Raw genomic sequence first — 12,779 nt, 5'->3', positions numbered from 1 at the left:
TCTTGATATTGTAAACACGCCAGATTAATTTTTGAGTAACATAATTATTTTAACATTAAATGTTGTAGCAACTAAAAATATTATTTTTCAACTCATTGAAAGTCTATATTAAAGGTAGAATATTTTTGATCAACCAACTTAAGAAAAATAATAAGCTGATAAAAAACAAAATCGTATAGTTAGAATAACATAATTTTTAAGGTGTAGCAATGACGCAACTTTGTTTTTTTGTTTTTGATATACTAAAAAATTGTTAAGGATAAAACAACATTATTTTTATAGACTTAGAAGTACAAAAATACAACTAATATTTTCTTTCAATAAATATTTCATTTATTTCATTTATATATCACAAAATATATGCGTTGTTAGAATTTGTCGTACTATGAATATTTGTTTTCTTTATCGCTTTATCCTTACGTTATAATAATTTTATTGTTTTTTTTTTTTTTTTTACTTACTTACTTACTAAAATATAGAAGAAGATATTGAATATTATAAAACAAATACAACCACTAGATGATAACAAGCTGTAGATGGAATACCTCCCATTTGTAATTAATAATTAACTGAAAATAACAGAGTAAAGAAAACTATACATGAATATATTAAATTTGAGTTAAAGTACTTTAATTTCAAGAAAGTATACTAATACCTATGAAATATATTTTAAACATTTTATTCTAGTCTATAATTGATAATATTATGTCCTATATGTGATTTAAAACAATATACATAGATGCATTAGACACGTAACTTATAAGTTATAAATTATAACACAACAAACAGTATTTTTTAGTTTTTCTGAGTTAAGTATTTACAATCATTGATGTTCCAGTTTTATGTTAATACCGTTGATGTTTCCGATGGATTCAAAACATGAAAATTTATGTAGAATTAATTTAACATTTACTACTGCTATGGTAATGATAAAATTCCAAAAAAATATATAGGTAATGAAATTGAACTAGTCATGCAAAGCAAAAACTATTGACTCGAGAACAAGACTGAAGCATAGGTATGATAATGATTATAAATTATAAATTAATTGTATAATAATGATAAATTTATCATGTTAATATAGCAATGGAAAATCACGTTCAAAATTATATTTTATTATTAAAATAAATACTCATGAACCCAGTTTTAAAAAAAATTTTAAAAATAGCATTAAATGATAATATTCTCAATACAAACAACATGACCTGTTCAGAACTAGAAGTAGAATTTTAAATATTTATGTTATTATATAAGTATATAATATATATTAATTATTGATGGAAGTATGTACCTAATGCCTACGACATACATATTATACTCACTCCGATCGTTATTTGGTTATATTTTAAACTTTTTTTAATTGTTTACAATTATACAATGCTGCAATAACTTACATACTTAAAAGAATACTTTATAATTAACTAATCAATTTTTTACTTAACGTATTATCTTTAGAGTTCTAATAATATTTATGATTTTTTAAAGATAAATTATGTATTGTAAGTCACGTAGCATATGTATGTATTACTTTTTAATTTATTAATCGTTAGGTTTAAGTGACAAAATCCATTGTTAAAAATAAAGAAAACTATTTTTATCTTTTTCTCCATAAATGTATTACTTTTCGATGAAATCCAAAAACGCAAATCATCAATTTCTTTTGATAGACCAAAAGCTCAAATTCATTTTTCGCTTTTGTACCTTATTAGTTGGATAAAAGTGCAAAAATAGATATTGTATCCATTACACTATAAGTTTCACTTTAAAATTATTAGTTATTAAATTAAATTACTCATTTTAATTTAATATATAGCATTTTTATAATTCAAAAATACATTAACAGTGATCGAGTTCAGTTATTTATTATTATCGTATCGTATTTTATCGTAACGAATTACGATGAAAATTAATACTCATTTAAGATACAATATATACAGTACCTATAAACTTAAATCAAACTTATAAAATACACTTTACTTTTGTAAAATTTATTTGCGCTTATGGTTTGTTAAAAAGGTATTTTTTTTTTTTTTTGCGCTTATGAAATATTTATTTTTGCACTTTTGGGTTGCGTTTGTGTCATATTTTGCGCTTATGGGCTATAGCCCTATATTCTTATAGGCAATTGAGTACTTAATTTAAAATTGAAGTGATGTAATAGGTATATAATGAATTGCAGGCTTAGAAAAAAATATATAATAAATACAAAATCTAACAACCTCTTTTTCCTGTAAGCTGAAATATTATTTATTATAGGTACCTATTCATTATAATTATTAAACTATTAATACTTGGGTTGATTATATGTCTATAATTTATATTTGTCTATAAAACTTATAATCTATATAAAAATTTTTTTTCTTTTCTTAGATCTTTAATACTAAACACTTTATGGATCTTCTCGTGCAATTTTTATTTATTTAAATAAACTGGTGAAATAATCACTTATCACTAAAATAATAAAATAAAATGAGAAATATTATTCTTAAACCTAACTATCTGAATATGGATAAAAAAATTTCATTAATCAATTATTTTTTATACTGAATATTTAAAAATTTAAAAGATCAAGTCAAAATCATTATTTTAAATAAAAATGAATACATATAGTTACTTAACTTTATTCTAAACTGCCTAAATAATATTGTAACTAATCCATTCTAAAGTTAAGCATCTAGTTAACCATAAAATGTCTGATAATCACGTTCAAAAGAAAATAATATTTTCATTATTGCTCATATAAGTTTAAAAATATATTATATTTATCATTCTGTCATTTCCAACCTCAATACATCAATGCGAATTTTAAATAATGATAACATCAATAATTTAAATAAATGTTTACATATTATATAAGTCATATATATATATACATAAACATATTTGTTTATATTTTTTAGAAACTCATTATTAATGATGATTTGATATATGCACATGGGGATATGAATAAATAACAAATACTTTTACTGAAATGATACATCACATTAATCAAGTTTGTTGAACAATATTCAAACTAGATATTCTTGTATGAAATAAAAGATAAAAATACTACTGTGGAGTATTAGAGATTCAAATAACTGTTAGAGAATTCTACTTATTATATGTATTAAAATTTTTATTTAATAAACATTACAAACGATAAGAAAATTATAGTCAAAAATTATTATAAATTATAGACGAATGCCTGATACATATTGTCTCTTAAACTCATTAGTTACCAATAAGTACAGTTTTTAGTTTTGAATAATCCAAATCAATGTGTAAAGAAAAATGAAAAATTGTAAAATCATTTCATCTAACTTATATTTTACCAATATTTACAGTTTTTAAGAATATTGAAGTTCACAATGAATACCTACGATTTATTATAATAATGATAGATTTTTCAATTATTTTTTTTTTTCAATACAAAGAAATATAAGAATTTTATTTAAAATAAGATTATATTTTAATTAATTATCGTACCTAACTGTATTCCAATAATCTAAAAACATTTTATATTTAAAAGTTCAATATGTCCGACTCATATTTTGTCCAAAGTCTTATACTTATTTTCATCAACTATATGCGCGCTGCACCTAAACTACCGATTCATTATTTTTTATAAACGCGTCGTACATAAACACACTCCACTGCGCCAATAACAACTAAACGGCATTATCTGACAAGCCTAATGAGCGTATCTAGACCTTCCTATTCATATTCAATGTTGAGAAAAACCCACCTACTTTTGCCCCTATTCCCGTGGCATACTCTGAATATATATTATTAACTAGTTAAAGATTCAATTATCCTTGATTTTTTTTATTATAATTTAAATCAACTAATTTTTATTTTTACCTAGATAAATGCGCACACAATAAAATTAAATGCATTTTATCGAAGAGAAATCTTAGACCTTAGTTATTTATTCTCAATTGACTGATTGTATACACTGAAATAGATACAACAAATACAGTTATAATATATCCTTTAATGTACATAATGATAGTACTAGTAGAATACTACAACAGTATGTATGTTTTTTGTATCTATGTTTGAAACACTTTTAAAGGCAATAAAAAGGTTTTGATTTTAAAATTTGGGGGTAGTTTCTGGTAATAAATTGGAGGTTATATAATAATTTTCTATACATGATGAAATATCAAATTATTTCAACACTTTTTTAGTTATTTATATAGACATTTGAAATGTTCAATTATTTAGTATTATTTTTATTGATGTCGATAGAAAGATTTTCAGTGGGTCAAAAACCTTAAAAATTAAATACAAGATCTCACATAAGTTGTTCTTATGGAAAAATATTTAAAATAAGTATAACCGATTTATTTTTATAGACATTTTAAATTCAAATTTTGATAAAATTCGTTAAAATCATGAATATTAAAAAAATTATAAAATGTATAATTCTTAAGCTAAAGAACGTCAATTTAATATAAAGTTTCTTATAAGTAAGTAGTTAATTTCAAAATACATAGATTAATTTTGAGATATCTATTTAAATTATGAACCTATTTACTCTATTTTGCAATAAACTAAATTAAATTTAAAAGTTAATAACAATAATTTAATAAATATAATGAAATATTTTTAAAAATAAATTAAACCATTCTACTGATTATACTAATAGCAAAATAAATTACTTTAATAGCTATATCAATAAACACATCATAAAAAATAATTGGTGATATAGGCCCGTCTCAACTTAAAATGATTTTTATATAAACGGTTAACCTTTCGTTGAATTCAAATTTAACATATCCATTATATAGGCATGGCCGTTTTCGACCAAAAGCATACCCCTTCTCTTTTCGACCAAATTTAAAAAAAACACCGATTCTCTTTTCTACCAAAACAAAATTTTATGTAATATATGTAAAAAAATAAAATAATTGGTATATAATTTTTGTAAAAATTAGGTCAATTAGAGCAAAACATCCAGTATTTTTTTAGTTATATAACTGTATTTAGCTACTCATTTTTAAAAATGTATTCAAATCAAGTATATCTGTAAGTAATTAAAATACATTAGTATTTATTTAAAAAGTTCATGTAGGTACCGGCTTTATAAACCTTATCACCTGTATTAAATAAAATGAGTATAGTCTAATATGTCTTGATTTTAATTTATATTTATTTTGTTAAAAATATTACTAACAAGTATTATATGCTATTGATTTTAAGAATGTAATAAGTATTTTTCACAAATTTTAATTTTAAAAATTAAGTTTTTTTATTCACTATACATCTAACAAATAGGTTAATATGTAATATATTTTATTTTATTTATTTATTTACTTACTAAATAATGGAAAAAAAATAGTGATTGAATACGTCGTTTTTTTAATTTTTCCAGTAATATTAAAAATTATTCACGCACATATATTAATAAGGAGTAGTTGCGTACATTTTACAACACGTAGGTACTTATACATTTTTATGACCTTCAGAATAAAATCAACAACATTCGAATCACTTTTCAGTGTATTTAATATGATAACTAAATTATATAGTATAATATCTGACTAACTTACGTTCGATGGTTATAATAGGATTTTTTTGACTCTCAGTCATATTGTATAATGTAAATTCATTTAATTCCAAATTCTAAATAACAATTAAATATAAACAATTTTTCACATTTATTCCTTACGTAACTCTAGAGAAACAGGAGCACAATTTATTAAGCTGAAGTGATCAAATTATGTTTCGACCCTACACAGTATTTAACAATTTTAAGAAATGTAGAATAATTGGTTATAAATCAAGATTCGTTAAAGCTAAACGAGCACTTCGGCCAGAGAGGATGACTCAGTACTAATCAGTATGACTTCCAGAAGATGCTCCACCAAGGACGCTATCAATGAAATACTAGATTTTTCTAGGTGGGCTAACCACATTCCCTCATAACAGAACAATCTATGTGTCCTGGTGGCACTTGACGTGCAGAATACATTCTACTCCGCGCCATGGGAACATGTGAATGAGATGCTCAGACACAGAGAAGTTTCTCGTTACCTAGTAAAAATTTTACGGTTGTACATGGAGGGACGTACGCTTACAATTAGGACACCTGATGGGACCAGCACGGATAAACCTGTCACAGGGAGCGTCCCGCAGGGCAATTGTAAATTCCACCGATTTATAGGTAGTCGATTTTTGGGTTGAATTTAAAACATGTAAATTCCATCGGTATGTTTTTTTATCTGAAATCATGTTAACTCCACCGATGGTAAAATAAGTAACTTCTAAATAGTGATCATTATTAATTATTATATATTATATTTTTTTTTTAATTTGTGTAAAAAAATATATAAGTATTTAAATTTTAAATATATTACCTATGGATAAATAAGAAATCTGTACATAAATTTGTACCTATTACCAATTTTAACTTATTATTTTTATTATTATTATTATTATTATTATTATTATTTCTTTGTAATTGCGCCGTGTTTTTTAATTTAATTTAAATGTTTTTCAATCAATTATAGTGATCATTATTAATGATCATATATTATCGAGTATATTATTTTGAATTTGTGTTTAAAAAATGATACAAGTATCTAAATATTATATTACGTATAAATAAGAAATCTGTGTATAAATTAAGTACATTTAATCTTTAGTAACTTATTATTATTATTGCTTACTATTGTTTTATTGTTATTACGTGTTTAATCATTTTATATCATACCTACACTGCAATACTAATTATTTATCACAAATGTAAAAGGGTAAATCCCGAATATCTAAATAAAAATAAAAATGTACCGATGGAATTTATATTTTTTACTCAGATAAAAAAATTGCACCGGTGGAATTTACATTTTTTTCGCGTAAAAAACGAACCGGTGAAATTTACATGAAAAAAAGTCTAAAAAGGTCGCAATTGGTGGAATCTACATGAGCCTGTCCCACCGGGTTCTTTCTCCGACCCCTCATTATAGAATGTATTCTATGACAATATCCTTGGGATGGACATATCGAGAGAAGTACAGTTCGTCGAGTTCACCGATGATCTAACCTTACTTTCTATAGAACAAATTTCAGAAGCTCTATTAGAAGCAGTCAACTCCATACTGGCGTCATTGATACCCGGATGGGTGATTATTGACTTCAGTTAGCGTAACACAAAATGGAGGCCATCATACTGACTAAAAAATGAGCATATTAGAACCCGGTTCTTTCTGTAGACGGCTACACAAATCTATTGCTAAGAAAACTGCGATATCTAGGACTAAATTTAGACTCACACTCCACATTAAGTGGATATCTTAGAACAGTCTTAGGTAAGGCGTCTCAGGCAATATATATATCTTTATATATATAAGGTTATTATGTACTATTTTTTATATATTGTGCATTGAATTGTGTATTACTATAAGCGATGGCAGCGGAGCAATAGTATTGTTCACACAGATCCTTCTTTGTAGTCGATTAACCAAGGAAAGAAAATAAGATGGAGATTCGTACCTTAAATTTCATTACACGTTTGCACTATACAATAATATACATAGACACTAGTAAACGCAATAAAAAAAAAAGAAAAAGTAGCGAAAACAGTCAAACCTAGTTTGACAGAAGAAGCAGATACAGAGAAATTGGTCGATACGAACATTTCATAAAACTATACCGACGGAATAAATTTGGTTATACAGTGGTTGTGAGTACCATTAACGACGCTTACCATGATCGAACTATGTGCGATTAGAATCTCGTCAGATTTTACAAATAAAGGTTGAAGTACTTGTTGTGAAATTATTTAAACCAAATTTTCCAAAGATTCATGCATGGGGCATACAGATTGTAAATTTAGGTACTAGTAAAATATAATATTATTCAATACAGATTCTCCAAAAATAGTTTAAATTTATTTTTATTGGAATTTATAAAAATATGTAGCTACTTGTAAACTAGCTCGTACTTGCGACTATTAAAAATCATTAGAAAAATCGAAATTAGTTACGCGAAAACAACTTTTGACAATTTTTTTTTTTTTTTGGTTAAAGGTAATTTGAAAATAAATAACTGTAGAGACTTGAATTGTTTACTAAATATTTTTTATTAACATTTTCTAGGCATTATTTAAGTTTAAAAATATATTAGCTATTTTTGTGCAATTTATAAGAGTTTTAATTTTTTTAGTTTATTTTTTAGTACCTACCAATTAAATTTTTAGACTTGGTAAAAATGTTTGAAATTTTAAAAAAAAGGGTCCTCTTAAACTGTTAGAAGACACGTAAAAACGCAGTGCACATTCTATTAATATTAAGCTACGGCTGATTTAAATTTAATTTTTAAATTGCTGAAAACTACATTTACCTTTGTGTTATATTACATGCAATTTTTTCTATAAATAAAATAACCCCAATTCATTGTTTTGTGTTTAAATAACAGTAGATTAAACTTGCCAGTTCTGATAAAGTGAGCTTTATGGGCGCACTCCTACTATAATAATTATTTATAACACATATATGTTTATTTTAATTTTATACCAAAGATTTATACCTTATTTTTTGATTTATAACAAGTTTTAACTAAGTAATGAATCCACCATTTATTAATAATAAATGATCATAGTAATCTAATTAGATATCCATAACAAAATTCTCACTTACAGTTAAATTTGAAACTTTTAACAGTAAAAATTGGAAAAGTGAGCGCTACGCTCATGCACATCTAATCGTGTTACAACAAATATATACGCATTTACTGATGGATTAAGTTGTTCTTATCGGAATAATATTAATAATTTTGTTTTACGAATATAGGTACTTTAAATTCAAAATCTTTCAACTTGTCAAAATCACGAAAATGTGTAAAATATTATAAAGTTACAAAATAAAATGATGTTTAATTTTAATATATTTAACCTGAAAATGTATTTTTTTTCTAACCCGAAAATAATAATGAAAAAAAAAGTTCAGTACAAAAAAAGATTCATTTTTTACTAATGATTGAAATTCTAATAATGACACTATTGAATTGTAAAATAATTTTTTCTACTTTGTTTAAAATAAAATTTTGATGTAATTTCAAAAATAATAATAATTGTAAAAACTTGAAGAACTCCACTAATACTAAAATTTTCATTTTCTATAAACAAATTTATCTTAAATACTTTTAAAAATATTAAGATTGATTTTAATCAATTTATATGCTTTTGTATTTTTTTAGTTTTATTTTTACAAATCTCGATAAAAATGCCCATGCTTGGCCAAAAAGCTTAAAAGACGTGTTGAGATTTGAATGAAAATTCTTCAATAATCATTCCAAAAACGACTTAAAAAAATGAAAATTACAGGCATAATACTTTTTATCTATACTTAAAATTAAAAGTTTTCAGAATATGTAGACATGTATAGTATAGACTTATAGATATCCTATTCTATATATAACACGAATACTAAATGTGCAGCGTTATTTTATTACTATGGTTGACAATAGCATATTTGGGACAAGTACAAATTCGATTGATCAAAAGACAAAAGCATCCAGAGTATAATATTATCCTTCGATAACGGTACATGTACGTATATCACCCTAATATATTTTAACTTGATAATGTTTTCAATCGAAATATGGGCATTGCTATTTGTTTTCTATACATTTATAGTAATTATTCAACATTTGTATTTTATAACAAATAAATATTATGTCACAATATTATTTTAAAACTATACAATTATTAAAAAAAAAAATAAATAAATAACAACTAACGAATGTATGTAATTAAATATACTATTTAAAAATTAAGTAAAATTGTATAATAAATTATAATTTTTCAATATTATTAATTTTGCACAACTACTTGGTTATTTTTCAATATCGTTGTTTACGACTAAAGTTATTTATGTTCGTCAATATATATCAATATATGGGTCTACCAACCTATAGATTATGTAGAACGTGCATAAATACTTTACGCATCTTATTACAGGGTTATTATAGTCTTATGTACAGGTACATAGTCGTCTAAGCGTATAATTATTTTTAATATAATCAAAATTAAAAGAGCAAAACGTAGTCTTACAAACGCAAATATAAAAATATTTTAAAAAAACTTTAACAAACCCATAACTACATAACATAAATTATACAATAATATCAAAACTTATTATGAAAATAAAAATTGTTTTAATTTATTTTGAAATTATTTCACAGAAAATACGAATATAGTCTAATAGTAGGTATGCATGTAAATAGTCAGATTATCAATATTCTGCCGAATCAATTTTAAAATACTTCTCGGGAATGTTAAAATAATTAATTAAGCAATATGGTCTAATCTTATAATTAGAAAGTATAATTATTCATCTGATGAATTCTATCACGCATACTTTCGCGTATCTTACACAAAATAATTAATTTAGTATTTTTTTTGTACTTTTCTATAAATATTTTAGAAATATTCTTCACTTACTTATATAATAAAGATATTTTTATGTGACAATTGGTCAATAATACTAAATTAAAAAATTAAAATAGTGAGTTATATATTTTATTTTTTTTACACCTTTTCTGTGCATACTTTATACTCGAATGTATCACGTTTGAAAATGTACATTCCTGTAACTACATCACTCGTTAACCGTATTAAACCATCTATAAACACATTGTTAAAAAATTAAATTCAGTTAAACTATATATAAAGTCTATCCAAATGAATACCTATAACCTATGTACTTTTTTATAAAAAAAAACTATGATCAAATATTAAAATCAGTAAAAATAGAAAATTCCTTCTGTACTGGAGATAATTTGATTGATACAATTAATATATTATATACACTCATATTAATAAAATTAAAAAAATTAACGAAACGTAGTAAAAATATTAAATAGACGCCTATTATACAATAATTTCAATAAAATTAAATATTAACTACAATAACGACAAGTAATAATGTACTAAATTATTCGTTATTTTACAATAAGCATAGCTCAAAATAGGTATATCGCTAATAGTACCTAGAAGTTAAATTTAACACAGCCGTTTGCATATATCATGGATCACAATACACTAAATATGATAGCGTAAAGACAATAATGTTGAAACGTATTTATATTCAAACGTAACGTATTAAAAAAACATATTTAAATAACAACTATATTATGAAAATAAAAAATGCCTAAACCACTGGTCAATAAGTATCGAATTTTTCCATCCAATGGTTGACATTATTCTTCTATTATAAAATTATTAATACTATTATGTTTAACGTGTTTATATCATTATTCACGAAAGAATATAATTATGTCGTGGTTGTAGGTGACGTTTTGTATTATAATAATATTATGTATGTATAGGTAACGGTGAAATTTACTCACAGCGGTTCACGATAAGCGTTTCTGAGAATCCATAAATCCGCAGAAGTTTATCGTTTACAAAAACGCCGGTGAAAATAAAAAAGTGGGGAAAACTAGAATACACAGCCATGTATTGCTTTTGCCTTTGATTTATCGCCGCTAGTAGATACTAGATCGTAGCACATCATAACGTAAAAGACTAATCAAGACACGTTGTATTTGAATAATGGCGGGGAAAATCGCGCACATGACTTAACCGTCGCGGATTCTGGGAAATGATTCAAAACAAAACGTCGGATACCCAAGTGCTCGGAATAATCATTTGCCGGAACTGTTTGTATTTGTCAACAGCGCTTACGTTTATTTATGTTTTTTTTTTCTTAAACCAGCCACCTCTATATAGGTATCGTGCGTCAAACACGCCGCTTATAATAATATTAAATTATCCGCAAGACAAGAGAACTAACGATAATTTTATCATATGACATATGAATAATGTCTATACGATATAATATCATATAAGAAGGTTATTTACTCACGTGTGTGACGAATTGGCCGAACTGCTAGCAAGTAATCGTAATAGATCGACACCCGTAGACGATTCTGGCTGCCGCAGCAGCCACTGTCCCGGCGCGACGGAGATGGACGACGACCAGAGTTCCACTCGTCACTGTCGGATGAGTCGTACCGTATATGACAGTGAAGCTGATCGAGGCCAATTAATTAATTAATTTTATTTTTTTTTTTTTGAATAGAAGGAATCGCTAAACGATGGTGAGTGCTAGGGGACTGAGAAGGGGAGAGGCACTCGCGAATTGATCACGCTCGAGTTTCACGGTCGGGGCACAGAGACGCAAAAGAGTTGTTCGACAGGGTTGAAAATGGAAATGAGAGAAAATAAATCGACGAGGTGAACCGGAACGAATCGGGTTCGTGCGAGACAATCGGACGGGGTCTCCGGGGATTCAGAAGGACGCCGTGCGAGTACGGTGATCACGCCGAAGACGCGGACAGACACGGACGGGCGGACGGACGACCGAACGAACGGGCGACGTGGAAGCGGACAGACGACTACTACGGACTGCTGGCGTGACGGGCGGTGGACGTGACGCGGCGCGCGCGGTCGTCGTCGCGTTCGTACTTTTACCCCTCCGCCACCGGCCCGGCGTAAGTCGTCCATGCGATGGCGGCCGACGGTTCGGCGATGTCGGCCGACCGCGCGACGGATGCGCGCGGTATGAGCCGGTCGGCCTGGCGGCGGCGGGGGTGTACACGCGCGTGGACTTTCCACTATGAAAACAACGGCGGCGGCGGCGGCGTGCGTATAATATACCGTCGTTAGAGCGACGGCGCGAGCGGCGACCCTTACGACGGGCTTTACTACGGCGGTTTACGTACGATCACCGCCACACCGCCGACCCGTCCCGCTCACGCGACCACGCGTGCACGCAACGTCCACCACTGCC

The 12,779-nt window shown here is 27.1% G+C and overlaps 1 protein-coding gene across 1 annotated transcript in view; it reads right to left on the bottom strand.

Annotated features, from left to right (window-relative positions):
* Positions 1–12,377, bottom strand: part of LOC112596778 (neurexin-1) — a 233,155-nt gene extending 220,778 nt beyond the window's left edge. The window contains exon 1 of the mRNA XM_025342563.1: positions 11,853–12,377. The gene's annotated coding sequence lies outside the window, so the exon portion shown is untranslated. The remainder of the gene's footprint in view (positions 1–11,852) is intronic.
* Positions 12,378–12,779: the final 402 nt, after the last annotated feature.

The sequence above is a fragment of the Melanaphis sacchari genome, unplaced genomic scaffold (assembly GCF_002803265.2).
Source record: "Melanaphis sacchari strain LSU unplaced genomic scaffold, SCAv2.0 Contig34_pilon_pilon, whole genome shotgun sequence".
NCBI lineage: Eukaryota > Metazoa > Arthropoda > Insecta > Hemiptera > Aphididae > Melanaphis > Melanaphis sacchari.
The sequence above is the reverse complement of the archived record's forward strand: the minus strand, read 5'-3'. Positions and strand labels throughout refer to the sequence as shown.